Raw genomic sequence first — 18,284 nt, 5'->3', positions numbered from 1 at the left:
TTGTTATTAACATTTGTGTGCAGGTTTTTGTGTGGATGTAAGTTTTCAGTTCATTTGGGAAAATGCTAAAGAGAGTGATTGCCGGATTATATACTAAGAGTATGTTTAGTTTTTATAGAAACTGCTAGAATTGTTTTAATTTAAAAACTGTGAGATTCACAGCCTGAGTGGCTCAGTCGGTTAAGCATCTGCCTTCAACTCAGGTCATGATCCCAGGGTCCTGGGATCAAGCCGCCTGAGCCCCTGCATGGGGCTCCCTGCTCTCGAGGAGGCTGCTTCTCCCTCTCCCTTTGCCCCTACCCCTCACTCGTGTGCTCTCTCTCTCTCTCTCGTAAATGAATTTTTTTAATCGTTTTTTAAAAACCTGTAAGATTCAGACAGAAGTAATAAGTTTACGTAAAGGGGAAAACATCTGTTCTAAATCATATTGTCAGATGACAAGAACTCAAATTCTTTTTTTTATTTTTTTATTTTTATTTTTTATTTTTAAAGATTTCATTTATTTATTCATGAGAGATACAGAGAGAGAGCCAGAGACGTAGGCAAAAGGAGAAGCAGGTTCCCTGCAGGAAGCCCAATGTGGGACTCGCTCCCTGAACCGCGGGATCACGCCCTGAGCCAAAGGCAGATGCTCAACCGCTGAGCCACTCAGGTGTCCCAAATTTTTTTTTTTTTTTAAGATTTTATTTACTTATTCATGAGAGACACAGAGAGAGAGAGAGAGGTAGAGGCAGAGGCAGAGGCAGAGGGAGAGGCAGGCTCCCTGCAGGCAGCCCGATGTGGGACTCCACCCTTGGACGGCGGGATCACGCCCTGAGCCGAAGGCAGACGCTCAACCACTGAACCACCCAGGCGTCCCAAGAACTCAAATTCTAAAAGAGTTTTAAGAGAGGGAAATTCTAACTTCAGACTTTTCTGTACAAGTGCTGTTGGTCATTTATGAAAGTGGAAGACAAATATTCTGGGAGATGCAAGGGCTCTGACAAGCTGTTACCCAGGTAATCTTTCAAATTCTACTTGAGATGAACTCCAAGTTTGATCAAGCAAATTAAGAATTCAAGCATGGAAAACTATTATGTAAGAAGAGGGGTGATAAATATCATTTTCCCTGTCCTGCCTGATTAGAATATAATCCTGCACTATAGGTTGTTTAGGACTCTGTACCTCCTGGATGACATTCGTCACAGTTGCTGGTGTATACATGTTGTTGTAACTGCTTGATCTGTCTGTCACCCTCACTACTAAAAAAACTACTTTTTTTCCAGTAATTTAAAGTTTATTCCAGCTATAATGCAGGTTATTCTGACTTTAAGGTAGCATCACATGGCATACTTCTGAGTCCATTCCCGAGATACTCTGTTGTATTTATCCCTGTCTGTTCTATAGATCCGTGCAATTTCTGGCACTAGGGGGTCATCTGGGTTTGGATCACATAGCAGTGAACAAATGGATAAAAGAACGTTAGAAATAGTTAAAGCAGGAGACCACTGTGATCTTACAATATTGAGACAAATGCTGCCATTATTGTTAATATTTGGATGATAAATTCTTGTTGTAAATGCAACCTTAGGTGGTTTGAAGGGGTAGGGTAGTCCATAGGAAAATGAATTGTCAGAAAGAAAACACCACCTTGATATGGGCTGTCATTAGGTCCCATAATTGTGGCTTGTCAATGAAACTTATCATCCCCAACTGGACCTGCAGAACCTTGTGCTGGAAGGTCACGGGCCAAATCACTAAATCGTGTGGTCCTTGCAAACAGGCAGTGTGTGCTATTTCTCACCTTTGTAGGTTTCCCGGCCAACAGGATGATGCCTGGCATGGGAGCAGATTCTCACTTCTTTGTGAGAGAGAAAGAACCCAACATTTCTTCTGTTGTTATGCTTACCATGTCTTCACCCAAACGTGATTTATCTGTGACCTGTGTCTCCTTTGTTAATGCCTCAAGTACTGAACTAAGTTGCATTTATCCCAGCACCCTATACATGTCTCTGCACAGTGCCCAAGCTAAATAGTCACCCAAGTCATATTTACTAAGTTATTGAACACAATCCCTTGCCACACTCTGTCACCTTTACCCCTGCCGCACTATACAGTTAAAGGCCATATGCTTTTTCACACTTCCATGCCTTTATATACATTGCTTTAGCCTCTGATTCTTTGTCCCACTTCCTCTGCTTCATGAACTCACAGAGCCATCCAGCCAGCTCCAGCGCTGTCTCCTTTGTCAACATTCAAGCAGAACTTGCTTTTTCCACAGCAGTTTGACTATGTCATATTAAGATTATTTGCTCCTTTGTTTGCCTTGCACATGAAATGGTGGGCTTCTGAAGGCTATGATTTTTACTTTCCAACTTTGGGTGCCATGTTACCTAACTCATAGTAAATGCTCATTAAATAGTTGTTTTTTAAAAAATGAACCTTCCAGGTCTGGTAAATACAGCTAAGCTCAAGGTTTGGGTCCATCACACTGAAATTTTCTGCCTTTTTGTTATGGTCATGAAGTTTTACTGCTTTCAAGCTCCTTCCTCCACACTGAAAGAAGAAAAGAGGACAATCCTTGCGTCTCAAACTTTTTAATTAATAGTTAAATCAAGAAATTCCCCTTATCAAAATTTCCCTTGGTCTATTATACTAGACTAATTTTCCCTGTCATGTGAAAGCCATAATTTTTGGTACTTAATGGACTTGTAATGGGAAGATTTAGTTAGTCTTTTAAAATCTGGTTTTAGTTAATATATAATTTCTTAGCTATAGACGCTATAGTAAGATTTGCTTGGTCTATAATTGGTCTCTCTTTTTTTTAAGTTATTTTTGCTGAGTTTTTTTGTTTGTTTTATTCCTCTCTTGAAAGAATGAGATAATCTAACTCCACCTGCCTATTGATGAGAGTTTTCATGTACAGTCATCTTTTAAGTAGCACTCCTGCTGAGAAACTGTTCACATATAAGGGGAACTGAAGTGTGCAACCTTCCCTGAGAGAGCATAAACAATTTTGGATGGACAAAGGGATCTGAATAAAATGAGAAGCAACATAACCTAATAGACCCATGGGTCAAAATACGCTAAAAAGAATTCAAATTGCTATTAGAAATTCATCTGGAAAATATTCTACAGAAGTCAGTGCTTTCAATCTCACATAAAAGCATCCTATTAAAACAGGAAATGCCAAGGTATTACAAGAACAGCTACACCATTCCTTATAGCATAACCAAAATATAAATGTCCTAGAAAGCAGTCCTCAAATCCTATCTTTCACAATGTCAAATCCATTTTATTAAATTTGGAAAGTTCTAGAAGCAACAAACATTGGAGTAAGGATTGCTTAGGATACCACTTCTTTTACATAGGAAAAGGTAAAATATGTTGGCCTTTGCCTATAAATGCAAGAAACAGAAATGAGAAATTGAAGTTCCATTATTAATATCACCCCATTGCTATCACAATTATTACCGATATTTAATTACTGTAGTCACTTCTGATTTGACCTTTGCAAAGTAAAGCTACTAGAATAGGAGTTAGGGGGTCAGGAGCCTCATTGCAGTGCTGCTATGTGCCCATAAGTAAATTATTTCATCTTTTTTGGGGTTTCAGTTTCTCTAGTTATAGTTAAGAGATTGAATAAAATTATTCCAACTTTGGTCTTGTGTCTAAAGTTAGTTATATAAAAATGAGATTTAATCATGGAAATAACAAGATCTGGAAATAAGATGAAAATTTGACAAAAGTTGAGACGATATTTGTCTTAAAAGTCAAAAAACAACATTCAATTCATTGTTTGCCATGTTACCATCCTTAGATAAGACTGGTGTCAAAGGCACAAAAAGAAAAATGGTAAAACTTTAAGCCAAGAAAGGCAAATAAATCGCTGATGGCATGGCAATACTACCTGATTGGTAGAGGCTGTCTAGAGAAGGCTATAGAGGGTTTTAAGCCAAGTCTGAGTTCAGGGGGAAGGAATGCTGTGATTTACTAGTCCTGTCTCCTGTAGGCTCAGAAGAGAAGAGTGGTGGTGTATGCAAGATATCTGCCACATCAAACAGTATCCTAACTGTGTATAGTGGCTTCCTGTTATTTGTGTCTGAAGACTTAGAACAGCCTCTATTCTCAGTACAACAGTATATCATTTGTCACCTGAAATATAGTAAAAATAGAACTTTAAAATGGAAGTAACTTCTTTCAGGCTCTTAATTATTGTATAAATATAAGATTAAAGCAGAAACGTGAGTTGCAGCTACATTCATCTGCTGTGTAGTAGTAATAGTAGTGGTAGTAGTTGTAGTAGTAGTAGTAGTAGTAGTAGTAGTAGTAGTAGAAGCCTAGCCTAGAAATTTATTAGGCATGCAGCTGCCCAGAATAAGTACTCTGCCTTCAGCCTCTCTTGCAGATAGATGGGGCTATTTGACTAAGTGCTGACCAATGAGCTATCAGAGGAAGCTATGGGAGCAACTTCCAGGTTGTACTCTTTCCCCTTCCTTTTGGTTCCAAGGACAACTGGGTGAGGGTGAGCCAAGAGGGAATGACGGTGAGGTAACACCTGCAGTCACTATATCAAGCCATATACTGCCGACACGTGGAAAGTTACTATCTTGCTTATGCTACTATAATTTCAGGTCTCTGTTAAAGACTCATACCTTACCTAATAAAATAGTTACTTTGGGGTATGGAAATGTGCCCATGAAACACATACCTTCTTATAGGAAGTGTGATTTAGGAGAAAGTCATTTCCATTGTGAGGATATTCCCAAGAAGCAGCAGGAGGTGAAAGTAGTATACAGCTATAGGAGGAGGTAAAAGTAGCGGTGTAGCTACCAGGCAGCCCTTTGTAAATGTTTATTTCTTATGCTGGGGTTACGCGGGTCAAAGCCAGACAGCCACCTGTTTATAAACAAAGTTTTATTGGAATACAACCATGTTCATCTGTGTGTTGTCTATGATTGCTTTCTGAGCTACAACAGCGGAGTAGTTCTGACAGAGACCATATGGTCCACAAAGCCTAAAATATTAACTGTATGGACCTTTACAGAAAAAGCTTACTTGCCTCTAACTTAAAAGATAGAGGCCTCTCACCCACAGGAACTCTAACTGAACTAATTTCATATATCACTTATTTTTTTGCTTCCATATGGCAGTTTGTTACATCTCTGCATTAATATTCCATATCATATTCTCAATTTATCCAAATTCTCTCTTTTCTATCAAATAACTATTTAAAACTTTTTAACTTCTCCTCACTTCTCTCTCTAGTAGGAATTGCACTCAAGGGCCACTTAACCCAGTGGCTATTTTTCACAAAAAGAAAGCTATCATCTTTTCCCCAGAATGAGTGCATGACAAAGGGGAGCTGAGAAAACCAGGACAGTGAGGCACCATCTCATAGTGCTTCTTAGTGACTGATTGCCACACCTAGTCTCACAACCAATGAAGTTCTAAGTCCACTCCCTGATTTCAAAGGTCACTTAGAAATAGTGCCTTTCATCACTATTAAAGAACATGTGTCTACAATATTTAAAGAAAATAAGATTTCATGTTAGATCCACAAATGTTATGGGTTTATTCTAGAGAAGTTTTAGGAGATAAGTCAGTCTAAGTTTTCAAAGGTGAATTTGACTTGAAGGGAATTTTAAATGGAAAGAAAAAGTGAGATTAATGAAGAATGTCCTGCATTTATCTCAACAGCAGTCAGATAATCAAAGAGAAAAGCAAGTGATTGTGTTTCTAAATGTAAATTAAAAACCATACATGTCAGAAGTGAAATAGTGAAAGGTTCATAATGTTGCCTCTAAAATTGCTAGGCTTTTGAATTCATTCTTTCAATATATGTTTTAAAAAATTAAGAATCCTAAACTATTAAGAGGTGATGAAGTTTTTGCAAAAATAGCTATAGATCAAAATTAAGAAAAACAGAGAAATTCAGTTGATAGATGTAAATAAGCCTACATGTAAAAAATAAAAGTTGTGCCTATATTTTAATGCATTTTTAAATTAAATTTATTTCATATAACCATCACCTATAACATGCTTACTACCTATAAGACTTCAGAATATAAATAAAAACAAAACATTCATGTTCAGAAAATCCAACATTGTTAGAAGTAGGAAATGTTTTAAAATTATTTATAGTTACGTATATATTTAGACCTTGCACTAATTTTATTACACTTATTATCCTCCAGTGCTGTGCTATCTAACATGGTAGCTACTAACCACATGTGGTTTTGAAATATGGCTAGTCCAAATTTAGATCGCATAAAATACACATTGAATATTGAAGACTTAGTGCAATAAAAAAGTGTAAAATATCTCCATTTTTTACATTTTGATTACATATTGAAATGATATTTTAGATACATTGAATTAAACAAAATACACTATTAAAATTTATGTATCCCTTTTTAGCTTTTTTAATGTAACTACTAGAAGATTTTAAATTATATGTGAGGCTTGCATTGTATCTCTGTTGGACAGCACTAATCTGGAGTATCTCAGAGAACTTTCTTGCTCAGAGAAACCTACCACCACAGCACTGGTAATCAATAAATGTAAATTGTGTACAGGATATTTCAATGAGATTAAAAAATCATTCTGACTACACCCAACAAATCTAGTAAGTTTAGGGACTCTAACAAGAAATACAGAAATAAGATGTTCAAATCCCATTGTTCTCCTTGCTTTCTCTATCTGAAATTCATGGATTCCAAAGAGAAGACTTTGTACATATGCAGAGCAAGATGGCCCCAAATAGCACAATCAACAAGAGAATGGTGCCTATGTGGGATACAATAACTATACTTGGGATAAAATTTGACTCAAAATAACCCCTTTTAAAGAACAAAAACTTAGGCCCTTCTATTATTTCTTTAGATGAAAACTGTTTCTAGTGTTTTACCTTCACAATCAGCCAAGAGTACTAGCGTGGTATAAAAATCGATGAAAAAAAGGCTTCTACAGAATAAAGGCTTCTTATTGCTTCCTAAGGTTCTTCACTGGATTTTCTTCACACAGGCTCTCCACAAATAATCAAGATAATATTGCTTAGAATATGAATTCTAAAGCATCATATTACAAAGTACTCATTTTATTGTAGCAGTTCTAAAATGCTGACTTGATTTCCTAGCCATTTAATTTTACCTTAATGAACTATTTTATTCAATGAATCGCGCTATTCTTGTAAATTCTTCTGCTTAACCGAACAGAAGGTGACAGCTAACAGCATGTGCCAGCTGACAGCACCGACTTGCCTCTAGCCCTGGTGCTTTGAATGATTTACTCAGGATAGAGATATTTGACCCTGCAGAAAGGCAGTCCTTTGGATTTCCTCCTAAGGCCCACTTGAAAGTTATCTCCCACTGCTCTTTCCATGTCAAGCCTTGCCAAGAATAAAAGTGCTGTGTCACTCACTCCATTGCTTCTTTGTCCCTAAACAGATGAAAAGTCCTTGTTTTCACTTCTAAGATGTCAGAGAATGAAAAGAGAGAAAAGTAATTTCAGTGCCCAGGGTAGAAATGCCTGTGTGATCATTTCCAAACAATACCAGTTGCTACTGAGGTCAACAGGAGAACATGAAGGCTAATTCTCTTGTTTCTGATTCACAGGTAAAGAAATATTTCACTTGTCAAAAAAAAATCCATACTTTATTATGATTTTTTAACTTATCAAGAGATCAAAGACAAAAAGAAGCTGTGTTAAATGTTCAGAACATGGTTTTATTCATTAATAGGGAGCATGATCATGGGAATAACAGCCCTACATTCTATCTGTAACCTGCAGCAGGACCTCCCAACTATGCCTAATGTACAATTGCTTGGAGGCTTTTAATACTTGGACAAAGGTGAGAAGTGATATGCATGGCAGCTTTTAGTACTTGGATTGATGAAGACAAGAAGAGTTTGTGCAGGGGCCTTGGGAATAAACAAAGTTGGAAAAGACAGAGTGTGTGAGAGAGAGAGAGAGAGAGAGAGAGAAGATAAAATGGTATCTAATCCCAACCCATCTAGGAGACTCAGACTAACCTTCCTAAAAAAGGGAAGGGGGGATGCCTGGGTGGCTCAGCGGTTGAGCGCCTGCCTTCGGCCCAGGGCGTGATCCCGGAGGGCCGGGATTGAGTTCCATGTCGGGCTCCCTGCATGGAGCCTGCTTCTCCCTCTGCCTGTGTCTCTGCCAGACTCCCTCTCTCTCTGTGTGTCTCTCATGAATAAATAAATAAAATATTTTTTAAAAAAGGGAAGGGAAGGGAATGCCATTTGGATGCAGAAACTTACAAGATTCTGGTAATAAGCTGGAGAGTATGAAGAATAGAAAGTGGCTGCACCAGTGTCCAGAGACATGACCAGGTTAAGACGTGATGGAGCAAGCCGGGGCAGCCTGTGGTGGTGGTGGTGGGTCCTTCAATCAGTGGTGGCTGAAGGAGTGAGCATACATACGGGAAGCACCACATGTACCTATTTCCTCTGTCTGTATCAGTGTCTTGCCAACAATTTCTTCCTCTTTTTCCTGCCATCACAGTCTTAACAACCACAGTGTCAGCATAATACCTGTTGTTTTTTAAAGTTATTAATCAACAATTTCGGAGAATGTGATGGCTGGAAATCACTGTTTCCATCACAACCTCAGTGTAGCACTGGTGAGCTAGAAGATGAGAATGGACACACTGACAAAAAGAGTGTTGTGCTCCCACCCTAACACACTGAAGTTCTCACAAGTGCTACCTACAGCCATAGCAGCCAGATGCCTCCAGGGTAGAGATTCCTGCTGTGGGCAGAGAGGCAAAAGATTAGAGGTCTTGATCAAGGGCACAAGTGAGACAAGGTTTAAGAGATTTTGAAGAGGGACTGAGGTCAGCCAACATGTTCAAGTGGCCTCCTCCTTGATATGCAAAGCCTGGAGGGGCCTACATGCATTCAGATCTCATGCAATTTTTCTACTGGAGGATGAAGCACGAAGCAGAGCATGAAGTGGGAATCCCCAATCTAGGAGTGATGTTATTACTACATATTTGGAACAAGGAGAGAGAGAATAAAGCTGGTTCCTCATTTTAGATGGGAATTTTCCAATGGAATATGTATTCCAGTATTAATCTCCTATTACTTAGTAAATGTATTCATGAACATAATAGTACATTTTTTTTGAAAATTGAATTATCTTTTAAATTCTCTAGGAAAGATCATATTAGAAGGAATCTATAGTAATATCCCTCATTAAAACATCACCCGCCAAAAGCCTCTATTTTGTATAATTGGATTTTTACATCCCTACTTGAAATATAATTTACATTAAATTCACCATATTTTATCAGATACTTGATATATGTCATGCTTTGAGCTAGGTCCTAGGAGTTCAAAGATGGATATAATGCAGTCTTTATCCTTAAAGAGGTCATGGATGGTCAGAGAAGATAGTTATGATAAAATATGGAACAAAGCATTAAAAAAAAAAGAAGTGATTAATTCAGCACTAGTGGGAAGAAAGTTGGGAAAGCTTTATGACTTTGAGCTGGATATTGAAGGATAATGAAGAATATGCCAGGTAATTAGAAAGAAAGGGATATTCCAAACATAAAAAGAATATGTACCTCATTGCATTATTATTTATAATAGCCAAATTATGGAAGCAGCCCAAGCATCCATCAATAGATGAATGAATAAAGAAGTGGCACATCTATATACAATGGAATATTACTCAGCCATAAAAAAGAACAAAATCTTGCCATTAGCAACAACATGGATGGAACTAGAGAATATTATGCTAAGTGAAATAAGTCAGTCAGAGAAAGACAAATATCATATGTGCATTCTAAGACACAAAACAAATGAACAAGAGGAAGAAAGAGAGAGAGAGAGAAACCAAGAAATGGACTCTTAACTAGAGAGAACAAACTGATGGTTGCCAGAGGGAAAGTAAGTAGAGGGATGGGTGAAATGGATAATGGGGATTAAAGAATACACTTAACATAATGAGCACTGGGATCCCTGGGTGGCCCAGCGGTTTAGCACCTGCCTTCAGTCGAGGGTGTGATCCTGGAGTTCCTAGATCGAGTCCTGCATCGGGCTCCCTGCATAGAGCCTGCTTCTCCCTCTGCCTGTGTCTCTGCCTCTCTCTCTCTCTCTCTCTCTGTCTCTCATAAATAAATAAATAAATAAAATCTTAAAAAAAAAAAAAACATGATGAGCACTGAATAACATATAGAAATGTGGAGTCACTATATTTTACACTGGAAACTAATACAACACTGTATGTTAACTACACTGGAATTAAAATAAAAAACTTAGAGTTCAAGAAAAAAAGTGAAAAGTTAAAAAAAATGTAACTGGTAGAAACTGGGTGCAGGATACACAGGAGCTCTCTGTCAAATAAGCAAATACCTGTGAATCCATATTTCAAAATTAAAAATATTTCAATATGCTAATCCTCAAATGTATGAATATGCATGGTATTTAGGAAAAATGGCAAGTCATCCCATCCAGGATGGGAGGATGCTGGATAGGAAGTCAGAAATCAGTTTGTACTGCAAAAAAAAAAAAAAAAAAAAACCAGCTAAGTGGAAACATCCTGAAACAATGGAAATAGCAGCCAAAAAAAAGGTATTTTTGAGATACAAGCAGAAGTCTTCCATGGTTCTGATAAAGAGAGAGGAGAGATAAAGAGCATTTTCAGATTGGGGTAGAAATTCGTGTCATTAATCATTATAGAAATAATCCAGGAAGTTTTTATAGTGAAAGCTGATGAGTTTAACTTGAAGCTACTGATATTGAGTCTCAATACCCAAGTGCAACATGGGTTTGGAATTCAAGATCCAGGTCTTACCATGTGCACGTCCCATGTTGTTTGAGAATATTCAGTTCTGCTGTGGAAGACGAAAAAACAAATAGGGTGTACTGAATTCATAAGAAATGTTAGGTATAGGGGAATCCTGGATGGCTCAGCAGTTTAGCACCTGCCTTCAGCCCGGAGCGTGGTCCTGGAGTCCCGGGATCGAGTCCCACATCGGGCTCCCTGCTCCCTGTAGGGAACTTCTCTCCCTACCTGTGTCTCTGCCTCTCTCTCTCTCTCTGTGTCTCTCATGAATGAATAAATAAATAAAAATAAAAATAAAAATAAATGTTAGGTATAGTATAAACTTTAATAGGCAAAACTCATAGGATATGTTATTTTGTGCACATAATGAGTAAGCAAGTAATTTGTGAGACATAGGTAGAATTCATGTGGTATGTTAAATTTAGACAGTAAGTTAGTAAACTGTAAGATGTGTCAACAGCCAATTAAAGGAATAAATAAAAATCAAGAGTTTTGTTTAGAAATAAAAAGGTGTAAAAAAAGACCAAATCAAGCCACCCCTGAGATGACAACTATGTCACTCTCAAAATCAATCACCCAGTGGTGACATTCAGGATAGCCTCATGCTGACCCCATGTACACTCTACCCAAAAAATGCACGTAAGACTTGTGGCTACTTAGCAGGCTAATTGACAAGCTACAGCTCATTACAGATGTTCTTAGCCCTGAGTGGCTTTCCTAGAGTGAATACATATCATTGGCCCAGGATCCCTTCTTTCTGTGAACCCCTATCTCAAACCTCACCTCTGGTTCTCGTAACACAACTTGCTAGCAGGGAGGAGAAGATGGTAGAGAGAGACAGGATATGTCTGACTCCCAGGACTCAGGGTTTAGAGTCTCTCCATCTGCTCATACCCTAATCCAGGAATGTTAATTTGCCTCTTCTCTTTGGCCTTGCTTGTTATTGTATGTTTTAAATTGATTTAATAAACCATGTGACTCAAGCATTGTAATTTGATGTGTTTACCTTTCTGCCCTGTGACTTCTGAGATAGCATGCCTCATAGCATACTTGAAATACACAAGGTACTTTTCCATCTGATAGGTCTGAACTAGAGGATTATAATCATTGAGGTGGTTGAGATAATCCAACTAGATCCCAATTACCATGGTTTAACATGATTAGTTTTCTGGTGTATGCTAGCTTTCCACAAATGTAAAACCCCATAAAACAAAATCAAGCCTCCTCCTTTGAAAAAGTACAAGTTACTATATCTAAAATACAAGATCTGTACCTATTTCCGAAACCTTAAAGCAAATCTTATGCAGACAAAAACCATGCCCTACTTACCTTTGTATCTCCACACCTAACCTGTCACTAGCAACAGGGCAGATACTTAAAAGCATTTTTGCTGAATTGAAGAGGAAGTTATAGAGAATTTTCATAACTCAGACATTTACATGCTGATATTTATATGTTGACTCTGACAAAGCTCATCGGTGGAATCAATAAGCAATTTTATTAAAAATTGTGTGGATTCGTTAATTTATCCAAATGGAGACAGTCATAACAAAATACTGACTCCCTCCTGGGCAGAAGTGACAGGATGGAAACGATTTCCATGATACAGTGGTTCAAGACTCCTAGACCAATGAACTTCACCTTAGTTTTCAACAAATTATGACAAAGATCCCAAATCCTCTATTCATTGTCAATGTGAGTTAGCAAATAATTTGAGATTGTGGAAATGAGGAAAAGTAACCCCATGTCATAAAGATTATTTGCTGAGGCAGAGTGTGGCTGAGAAGTGACATACACGTCATGATGAGCCAAACCCCACCACACAAAATAAAAGGAAGAGAGAAAAAAATGGAAGTGTTTCTGTTTATTTATCTGCATGATTATTAAATCAAAGTCCTGTTAGATAAATTATGGTCCATTCATACGACCGAATATTTTACAGATTTTTAAAGAGATGAAAAGCAAATTATAAACTACTATGAAACAATCTACCAGATACACTGTTTAGCAAAAAAATCAATGTGAGGAGCAGTTTGAATAGCTTGCTTATATTTTGTGTTTAAAAAACAAAGACAGAGATCCCCGGGTGGCACAGCGGTTTGGCGCCTGCCTTTGGCCCAGGGCGCGATCCTGGAGACCAGGGATCGAATCCCATGTCGGGCTCCCGGTGCATGGAGCCTGCTTCTCCCTCTGCCTATGTCTCTGCCTCTCTCTCTCTCTCTCTCTCTCTCTGTGTGACTATCATAAATAAATAAAAATTAAAAAAACAAAGACAAAAAAAAAAAAAACAAAGACAGACACTTGTATATGCATAAGGTTGTGGAAGGATACATGGCACTTTGCTTAAAGTAGTTGACTCTAAGAAGGGGAACTGGGAATTGTAATATGTAGCAGAGAGCAGACTTGTTTTTCAATTTTATATATTTTAAAATTTTTGTAAGTTTGTGTTCATGACATTTTCTGAAAATAAAGATAAAGTAAAATTATTAAAGATAAATTTATCTACGTCAGATTTTTTTTCTAAAATACTCTTTCATCAAAAATATGTAAAACTCAGTATAGTAAACAAATATTGTTCTATTCATATCAACAGTGTACAGTCTTCCACTGTGAAGTGGAAGATTTTACATTCAAGACTTACTGTAACTCTCAAAACTGGATAAAATACTACAGATTCTAATAATGTTGTACATTTGATTTCATATTTAGAGCACTTTTCTTTCTTTTTTTTTTTTTTTTGTACTTTTCTTTCAAGTTCATATATGTCACAAGAAGCTATTAGCCCATTGAGCCCTGATCAATTCTAGAGTTTAGTTAAATTCCAGGTTAGTTGAAGACACAAATTTCACAAATCAAAAAAATTCTTTCCTGACAGTAGGAGGTGGTACTTCAGAGATGGCCCCATTAAATCTAAATTGTGAATTTTACTCTTCAGAAGTAGAACTGAGAAGAAAATGAGAGATATGCACCTTGGTTTTCTCATCTATGAAATGGGAATAATAAGTAACCAGCCTGACAATACATATAAAACCCAAAATAAGTGGTAGTTGTAACTGTTTGATAAATGAAACAAATGAAGATATGCTGGTTCTATGTAAATATTTATGTCTAGAAAACAAAAGTTTATTGTCTTATTTAAGTGAAACTGTAAATGCCTAATGATGCTTGGTGATCACTATTATCCCTTATCACAGCTTTCCACACATCTCTCCCAAATATCTATGATTACTCGTTTGAATTGGAAATGGCTCATATCCCAGTATATTCACAATTAACTATTTCCAATGGCTTTGGTAAACAAAATAACCAAATTATTGTTCAAACTTCTTACACAGTTGTAAAATTCAATTCATCTAAAACAGCTTTTTAAATGTTGGTGAAAAAAAGGAAAGGAAAAGAGGCATGCTGTATATCTACTTTGAGTGATGAAAAACTTGAACTAAGATCATAAAGTTAACAAGAATACACATTTGGGAGGGGGAGCATTAAATCCATCTTCCTAAGGAATGATATAAAGATTAATTTAAAAGCAATTTATCCTGATTTGGCTAAATTGGCCAGATAAACACCTGTAGTCCTTTTTTTTTTTTTTTTTTTTTTTTTTTTTTTTTTACTGATTTTGTAAACACAGGCAGGACATCATTTATTTGGAGCTTTAGCAAAGAATCATATGTTGGTGTCTTAAACATTCCAAAGAAGTTTATATTTAAATTTCTAGTCCTTGAGAATAAATATAAACCAGACTAAATCATCCTCAGGTTTACAGCTGTCTACCAGCAATTACCTAACTGATTTTTAAGTTATGCCTATAACGTCAACTACTTACTTTGAAAATAAATAGCCATGGTTGTTCTATGAACATTTAGATCGATTGTCCTACAAGTCAGGGAAAAACAAATGGATCTAAGAAAAGATTGAAGATGCACAATTGGACTAGAAGGTAGAGTATAGCATGAAACACAACAGAGTCAGTCATTGGAGAACAACTGCCATGCAAACCCAGACCTCTTCCAGCCCTCCTCTGATGCTCATTCTCCAGCCTGCTCACTGCCTCGATGGGAAAGAATGAGTTGCTGCTCCAAAAGGCTGCTCTTTACCTATCGGTGACCTGCCTAGAAGTAACGTGTGTGGGTGTGGGTGTGAGTGGGTGTGACAGAGCAGAGCAGAATGCCTATGCAGGTCTCCTGTCTGTTACATACAAGAAGAAGGGGTAGGAGAGGGAGGGCGGAGGATCAAAGACATACCCAGAGGAGCCTGGATGAAGGCCCACGTTTGGCAGGAGATCTTTATTGCATGACTCAGGGAAAGAATCAGGATGATTTTCAAATTCAATTATTTCTGAGACCTTAGCTTATTTTCAGTCCACTGAATTCCATAGCTGGAGCAAACAGTGAACTCTGTTCAAGTTAACAATGAAATAGTATCAGAGCACATGCTTTTGAAAGAAAGAGAGAGAGAGAGAGAGAGAGAGAGAGAAAGGAAGGAAGGAAGGAAGGAAGGAAGGAAGGAAGAAAGAAAGAAAGAAAGAAAGAAAGAAAGAAAGAAAGAAAGAAAGAAAGAAAGAAAGAAAGAAAGAAAACAAATGAACAACAACAAAAACCAGAAATCTCATCAAGTCCTCTGGAGCCTGAAAAGATCTAAGAGAACACATGTGTTTGAAATGAGGAAAATTATTCACAACCATTTCATGTAAGCTTCCCTAAAAATGGTTGTTTTATTCTATATATTAACTTAATCACACATTTAATGTGATAAAAGCCTTGTTCGAAGCTGGGATAGAAGTAGAAACAAGCAGCTAGGGAAACCCAGGCCTTCTCTCTGCATGGAGATGCTTGCCAAAGGCTGCAAAAGCAGGCAGAAAATGCATGGCTCTGTTGTCAGTGAGAGAGCAAGAGTGAAGACATCAGGCTGGCCACTCCTTCCTGTGAGGAGAGAGTGAAAGAGTTCAAGTTTAGAGGCTACTGGCAACTGATAGGTAGAGGCCAGAGATGCTATTTCCTAGATGCATTCCGGAGAAGTTAGAAGTGTTGGTAGAGTCCCTATTATCAAAGGAAGAGTGTGAGAAAAGTGTTTCCCCTCATGAGCCCTAATTCTAATTATTTAAGTTAGGGTTCCTCATCACCCATGTGAATCTCCCACAAAAACTCTCCTGTGGCCTGTTCCCTAAAACATTCTGGGCACTTCCACACCCTGGCTCTTGATTCATGCTGTTCTTCCCTGAATGTATTCTCGTTCCCACCCATCTTGTCTTCCCTAATTGTTGCAGTCCTCTTCATCTTTGAGGTGATCCACAGCATCCCCTCCCTTTAGAATGTTTCCACAACTCCTTATCCCTATGGGGAAATCACATTGTGATTTCCTTTTTATAGCCTATGCCTTTCTCAAAGAATCAAATGTGCAAAGCTGAGAATTACGTCTTTCGTTGGCACACATACAGAGATTTAAGAAAATGCATTGTCTAGGTTGGCGAACGAATCATTTCAACACTGTGCCATCACTGCAGAAACGGGTGGGTTCAGCCAGCGGGAGCACTGATGAAGGAGGATCACGCCGTAAGGGACACACGGAGACCTCTTGCGAGGCCTCACTGAGAAGGCTCTCTCGGAAGCCAGCGATGGCCAGTCACCAGCAGGAGGGTGTGCAGCGGGTGGCCCACGCCTGCGGCTTGCCATCCTGAAGGCATCTGCAATGTGCCAGGGCCAACGTGAAGAATATTTACAATTCTTCTCCTCAGTGTGCCTTATGAATATTGCTGTGATGTTCTGTGATGGAGAAAACTTTGGGTAATCTTGCCACAAAGCACTCTCCATTGCTTTGTAAACTTGGGCTATCAAGCCCTACGTTTTTCCATCTCTAAAGCAGGAATAATAGTATTTAACTCTCAGGGCCAGTGTAAGGATAAAAGCATGCAGTCATACCTGGTTGCTAACTGGAGTGTTCCCTTCTGAACTCAGAGACTGAAACTAAATTAATTTCCTGTCTTTTTGTTAAATAAGCCTGGGACCAAGCATATATTCCTGTGATGATGTTAAAAAATACTGAGACAAGCAAAAATAACTTAGCTGTCTGCTCTAGGAAATATTTGTTCCTGGAAGATATGACTGTGAGCCAACTAAAATAGTTTACATATCAAGACAGAGTTTACTCATCAAGACTCATTTCAATCCCCTTGCCTCACTGTGCTTACCAATCGAAAACTATTATGTTGTAAAACCCTGCACACTGCTAGTTGGACTCTGTTTGTAAACCTAACTTTGCTTAATCAACACATCGTTTCAGAGATTTGACAGTCGACACCTCTTTGTCTTAATTGAGATTCAATAGCACTTTGCTTAAACCTTTATTATAGCATTATGCTATAACTTTGTTATTATTGATTAGCCAATTATCTTCCTTCCTCTATAAAATAGTAAGCTTCTAGAAAGCAAGATCATGTCCTTTTGTCTTTGTGATTCCAGTGTTTATCTTCACAGTTTGCTAATAGTTGGGCCAGAATATAAAAACAACACATTTTTCCTTGAATGAATGGTCATTCTTGAGATCACATATCCGCTCTTAACCCACCAACCTAGTGGTTTCACTGAGGATGCTCTCCACAGAACACTTGGCAATGTCTGGAAACATTTTTTTTATTGTCGTGACTAAGGAAAGGGGGACATCCAGTGGGTAGAGCCCAGGAATGCTGCTAAACCTCCCACAAGTACACAGCTTAGCCTGCACTCAAACAATTAGCCGGCCAAACTGTCAGCAAGGGCCAAGGTTGAGAAATCCTGCCTTGACCTGCCATACAGGTTGAGAAATCCTGTCCTACCCTGTCGCCTTCTCCATTCTGCTTTGGATATCAAGAGGCTTATCTGGAATGCATCACACCAGCTCCCTGCCCTCCATCTCTGGTTGGATTCAGCCAGTGGGGAAGTCCCAGCAAGGGATCAGAACATAGTGGAAGAATAGGGACGAGGCACTTAGTTCCCCAGCTGTCTGCCTGCCAGGTCACAGGTGCCAGAGGCTGCTCTACCTATGGTTCATCTACTGAAGCCACCATCCCTCCCTAGAGGCCTCTCTGACAGCTATAGCTCTCCCCTAATAATTATTCTCATCCCCTCTCATCCCTAGAGGCTTTGGCATGGTAAGTACTCCCCCAGTTAATATCCTTCAATATCCTTCGTTGGTTTCCCCAATGCTGCTTGCATCCTGGTAATTAGCACCTTCATTAAATGTCCCTCAATTACTCTATTTGGGTGTGCCATCTGTTTCACAAGGAACTATGACTGATACACCTAATAGGAATAGACATCATGTAAAAAGATTGCTGAACACATTCTGCATCCGGCTGGTATGCTCTCATGTTGCAAGAGTAGCAACTCTGATTCTAAATACATTAATAGTGTCAGGACTCCTTAGAAGGGACATTTGTACCTCTGAAAAGGCTGTTTTCATTTATATCTGTTGGGAACTAATGTGGTCCCTAACCATGGAAACTCAAGGGTGCA

General features: G+C 38.3%; 1 pseudogene; it reads right to left on the bottom strand.

Moving 5' to 3' along the window:
• Window positions 1-1,319: 1,319 nt before the first annotated feature.
• Window positions 1,320-16,037, bottom strand: LOC102154575 (annotated as a pseudogene).
• Window positions 16,038-18,284: the final 2,247 nt, after the last annotated feature.

The sequence above is a fragment of the Canis lupus genome, chromosome 25, assembly GCF_011100685.1.
Source record: "Canis lupus familiaris isolate Mischka breed German Shepherd chromosome 25, alternate assembly UU_Cfam_GSD_1.0, whole genome shotgun sequence".
Lineage (NCBI taxonomy): Eukaryota > Metazoa > Chordata > Mammalia > Carnivora > Canidae > Canis > Canis lupus.
This window is presented reverse-complemented; position numbering and strand designations above follow the sequence as displayed.